Genomic DNA, 6,000 nt, shown 5'->3' on the forward strand with positions numbered 1-6,000 from the left:
ACAAAAGAAAGCTTATGAACCAACAGCAGTATTTTGGCAGCTTCAGCAGACATGTATTTGGACCAGCAGCTAATCCTCTTAATAATTTCTCACCACTTCATCTACTGATGTGAACAGAGTGTCTGTCTGATCCTCCGAGTACAATCTCTCAGGCTGTGCACTTCAGAGAGTCTGTACAAACAGAGTGCTTTAATATGCTTAAATCCCCCTGCAGCTGAAAAGAGAGCTAGAGAGACATCTCATGTCACCCTGAGAGCCCCTCTATTTTGATTGAGACAAGAGTGGTGACTGTGCTGCTTCAGTGCTCACCAGTGCCTGTCCAGGAAGGTTTAGTAACGATTTATAACTCACGCAAAAACATTATTCATCTACTGTGGTGATAGACAACCAGGACAAACGTCAAGGCAAAGGTTTGCATCCCTTGTCCAATCCAAACTTCCCACGTTCGCCCTTGCATTTTGACCTATGCCTCATCCCTGAAGCCACAGATGCTCCTTCAAGAATGTGATAAGACTTTAAACAGGGACGATGGCCCCGGGGCTGTGAGGCTGTGCTGGCCAGACTGGGGCAAGTTCACTCAGCTCTTGGTTTGAAGTCTGCAGTGTGGAGCAGCCATGGCTGAGCCCAGGCAGAGCACAAGTCCCAGCTCGATCCCAGCCCACGGTCAGGCTGGGGGAAGTGAGTCAGGAGGGGAAGGGTTTGGAAAGGAGTGAGAGGAGGCTGGAACAGGCTCTCCACCTCTGTTTACAAATGTTGCTACTTCAGTTGATTTGTCAGGCACCGAAGTACCTCTCTGGTGTCTGCTGCTCCCACCCCATCAACCTGGGCCTGAGCTTAAAAATTGCATCATCCAGTTTTAGCCTCCTGGCTCCTGCCAGGACTGCTGACATCAGCCAGATATGCTTTTCCAACAGGGTCTCAGGTACCTCCTCTGGAAGAAGTGACAGGACGCTGGGCAGGCATCTCTCATTAATTTATTGATTTCATTGTTTCACTCCTCTTTTGATACTTCTCCCTATGAAAGCAGTTGGAGCTGTGTACAGATGGGCATTAGCCTCCAGTGCCCCAGTAGTGGCCTATCACAGTGACCAACATTCAGCAAGTAATGGGGAATTCAGGGCACTTTTTACCCAGCTCCTCTTCCCCAGCTCCCTGTACAGAGAAGCTGCTATGAGCTGCATCCCTTAGCCAGGCAGTTTGAATATGGCCCATCATCAACACTGTCTGGAAGATGTGATGCTCCCTTCAATCTCTGAAATAGGAAAGAAATTTTAGAGCTTCCCCTCAGTGGCCTGTGTACCAACCCCTTCACATCCAGGGCAGTAAAAAGGAACAATCTGCACCTTTCACCTCAGCCGTCTGCTTCTCATTTTCTCCTTTTAATCACAAGCAGATTTTGGCTATCAAGTGTGAAAGTTTAGCAGACCCAGAGACCCCCGCAGAGAAGAAGGTCCAAACTCAATGCAAAATTCATTTTGTGCCTGCTGATATACCCAATCTCCAATTTGCAAAAGGATTTGCTGAATGTTTTACCCCCATAGAGAGAAAGAAAGAGGAAAGATTTACAGTCACAGGAAGGCAGTTCAGCAAATACCAACAGTACTATAGACAGTCTCCCCCTGCTTCAGGAACAAAAACCACCTCTGGGATAAAAAGAAAGATAAACCATGAAGAACAATGTGCATGGTTACTGATTCACCCAGCTCAGTGCCAGCTGACCTCTGCTTGTTTCTCTCTGTCTTCTGCATTTGCACAGCATCTTGCACCATGAAAAAAATAATTTCCCTCCAGCTCTTACAGGATGGGCACCAACAGCTTAAAGCCCACCAGCAGAAGAAGGTGTGGGAGAAGCAGGGTTGCATGCTGACTGCGTGGGAAGCATGCTCTAGGTGTGGATTCTCACACTGGTATCTCACAGGAGGATCTGTGGACCCTGGAAGTGTCTCCAGCTATTGGATGTACATGCACAGTCAGTGCAGCCTTTAAGAGGCAGTGGGTGGCTCCTCAAAGCCAAATCTGACAAAGGGAACAATGCAGAGCTTTCCAGCCCAGCAGGACCGGCTTCTCAGGTGTGGCAGTCTCTCCTGGAGTTGTTTCCATCACCCCATGGACTGCTTAGCCCATCAGCTTGGAGTAGAGCAAAGCATACATGGTGGGACAGGTCTGCTCTGAGTCATGCACCAGAGCACAGTGGAGGAGGTAATGAAGCAAGGAGCAAATTCCTCAATGCCCGAGGGAGGAACAGATATGTTAAAAGTTTATTTTCTCATCATCAGTGTCAGCTTTGCTTTCTCCACTCTTGTTTATTTTATTCAGCTTATATAGCTCCAAACCCTGTTCAGCTGGGCATACTCATGCACCACAGGGGAGGAAAACACATTTTCAGGGTGATGCATTTGATCACAATGCCCTGACCCAGACACCTCCTGCCCATGAGAGCAGCAGGAGCAGAGGAGACATCCTCCTGGGAAAGGCTTGTGCGAGCAAGACTCTGGGGACTCACCATTCCCCTCCCATCCATCTGGTCCCCTTAGGAAAATCTCACAGACAGCGATAGCTGCTACTACTTGTTTTCTCTCACCGTGCCTGGCAGCATCCCACACATTCACCTTCTGAAGTATGTTCCCAAGGCTATGTTGGCCAAATCACCCGTCTCCCACCCCCAGGACTGACAATTTTTTCATGCTCAGCATACTAACATCTCACAACTTCCATCCAGCTTAAAAGCCACCGCTCCATTCCTCTGACTTTCGTAATGTGTACGTTGTTCTGATGCTTAAACTATTTCCTATTTCTGTCTGGCAAGTGCAGTGAAACCTGAATTCTAGCACTCTCAAGAAAATAATGAAAACAAATATCTCCAACAGTAAATCTGTGTGATTTCTACTAATTTACAGTCATTTCCTCTGCAATGTGGCCCTTCTCTGAGTCATCAGTTAGCATCAATATTGTTTCTGTCAGCATTATCTCTCCAGAAGATCATCAAGATTAGGGTCTCATCATGTCAGACACTGCTTTCTGTGAAAAAGAGCAACTAGTTCTTGGACACTGAATAGAAAAATGTGGGGAAAATTTAAGTGACTTTTCAAGTCACTTGAAAGGACTCAAGGGACCTGGCACAGCTGATTCTGAGCTGATGGCAGTGACAGACACCTGAAGAGCAGTAGCCTCTCTGCAGAGAATGGCCAAAAAGCAGCTTTGCCTTCTGGAGCCACCCCAGGTCCTTCAGAGGGCTGTGCTCCCAAAACTACTTGCTCAAATTCCCCTGGTAATGACCCACAAATCCCAAATCAGACACACAGGAAGCACAGAAATTTTCAAGAGAATCTGTGTCTGCAAGTGGATTCAAAGTCACTTGGGAATGTCACCTCTCTGGACCCTTGGCTGGTGTGGGGCCTTGGCCCCACCAAATATACACAGAGCCTTAAGGTCATTTCCCTCTGTGTCTCCCCATGCTCACCACATTGTAAATATTGTGTTTATACCCTGCAGTTATTATGAACCTAGGATTTTGTTCTTACACGTAATATTTTCCTTTCCAAGGACAAACACAATAAGCATGATTCTAACATGCTGGAGATGTTGGGGAATAGCTTGTGCTCAAGGTAACAGCCCACTTGTGTTGAGTGCTGACTTTCTGAAACTGCTGCCTTGACTCCAGGCTGGGAAACACTCACTGATCCTGGGAAGCTCTAATGCTGCAAGAGTGACAAAAGCAGGAGACCCTTGTGGCATTGATCCAACCTGATAAGCACAGACACCCTCAAACATACCCCGTTCAGAGGACCACCTGCAGACCCCAAACACAGAAGTCTGAGTGGGACATTGAGAGATGGAGACAGGATGCCAGAGATCCTCCCTACCCCTGTGGCCATTCCATCCAGTTGGACTAGATTACTTTTATAGGTTCCCAACCCAACACCTTCTATGATTCTATGATTTGCTGTATGGAGTAAAGGGGGTAATAAAGTTGCTGCTGAGTGCTAGAAAGGTTGAGGGTCCCTGGCTGGTGGGAAAGGGATATTCTGGAGAAAAAGGTGGCATCATAGCTCCCTAATGTTTGTAAATCCTTAAGCAGAACCAAAATTAACGTTTGAACCTCAAACTAGGAATCTCAGGATGGACTGGGCCTGCCAAAAATACCAGTTGCTTTGTAGTGTCTCAGTCTGGTGTCAAACTCTTGCCAAACACGGTAGCAATGAACTTACCAGCCATCATCACTTGAGCTGGGGAGTGGGGAGGAGAAGGAAAGGGTCTGCAGATGCACACTGGGGCTGGTGAACACCTTGCTGGCCAAAGGAAGCCTTCCCTCAAACCTCACTGAAATGTGAATCCTGCCACTGTGCAAGGCCTGAGATCTGAATGTTTCCTGACATCCCACACTGCTATTAAAAATAAACCAAAAAAGGCTCCCAACAAAGCAGCACATTTTATATATGCCAGGAAGAAAATGAATTAAAAATGCGTATCTTTGTTTCTTCCTGACAGTATCCCATTGATGCAAAGCAGAAAGCAAATTAGAGCAATAATCAGCACTTTGCAAAGAGGTGCCCCCAACCACACAAGGAGAAGGTTTTGTTCCCCACCCTAGGTCCAGGCCCACTAAAAATCTGGATTTCCACACACATCCCCCTCCCCACTGTGGGGAAATCTCAAGGTCTATTTGTGTGCAATGGCTCTTGAAGGGAGTAAGATCTTTAAACCATCACTGACACTGTGGAAAAATCAGGAAACTTCAATTAAGGGAGCAAATACAAAAAACCATCCACAAGGCATTTTTGTATTTACTTTCACTAAGTGCAAAACCCAACTTCACAGGAATTTCATCCCACAGGAATTTCCAATATTTTAGTATTTGTTTCCGTTATGACTTTGGACAAAATTCTGAAATATCAGACCATTTTTGTAGAATGAAGTGTTCTGGGAAGCAGTATTTTATACATCATCTTGATGTGCTTCAAACTTGAACTTGCACCTGGCTGAGCTGCTGCAGGATCACCATGCAAGTGCCTCGTGGTCCCAGGCTCTTTTATAGACCAGCCTCAGGACATCTGAGACTTCCCACCCAAAATACATCACTAGGTCCCACAGCACTACACAGAAATGCAACAAGGCAGGAAGCAGTAGTTCATCATAGGATATGGTCTATCTAAGAGCATGGACCATCACATCTCCATCCTGTGGGAGCTGAGCATCCATAAATGTTGAACACAGCTGAGCCCAAATGTTTCATTTCAGTATTGTTGACTTTGTTCATTTTTTAGCATAAAACATGGACAGTTCTCAGCCAGATCTAACAGTGTGTTGGTCTGTCAGCACTCCAGAGACACTCCCACCTCAAACTGCACAGCACAACTGCACCCCTGCTGTCTTCTCCATGATGCAGTTGGGCAGGAGAGGGAGGCTGCAGAGGCTAATGCTTAGAACTCCTGGCTACACCTGCAAGTCCTTGGCTGGGATCTGTTCTGATGTCTGGGTCTGCCCATCTCTTCCCTCCAGAGGAGATCAGGGTCAGGAAGCAGAGCAGCCAGTGAGGCCATCAGGAAGAAAGTCACCTTTGGAGGAAAGGGGAAAAAAACCTCACTCTCAATACAGAGCTGTAACAAAAAAAATGCCAGTGGTACAAGAGCTTTTGTGCCTTTTTTTCTTGGCCAGACTCAGCATCAGATTTCATGTCGCCTGGCAGGAAAGGATGGCAGAATTGATTGTGAGTTTTAATTTTTCAAACATTTCTGGCCTAAGAACTGCTACTGTACATTTTCCATGTCTGAGACTTTCTCACATATTGTTTTGTGCTCTCCAACCATTGCTGTTCTGGGAATTCAGGTGATCTGTGGCTTGTGCAGGAATTTCCTTGCCAAACTTCATTCTCCCAGACATTTTCAGTATCAAGAAAAATAAGCCTCAATACACACACACACACCTTTGAAAACCTAATTTATCCTGGAGCAAGCATGGATCAGGAGCTGGCCAGGACCACACACAGCTCTTCTAATATCC

Source organism: Apus apus, chromosome 4, assembly GCF_020740795.1.
Source record: "Apus apus isolate bApuApu2 chromosome 4, bApuApu2.pri.cur, whole genome shotgun sequence".
NCBI lineage: Eukaryota > Metazoa > Chordata > Aves > Apodiformes > Apodidae > Apus > Apus apus.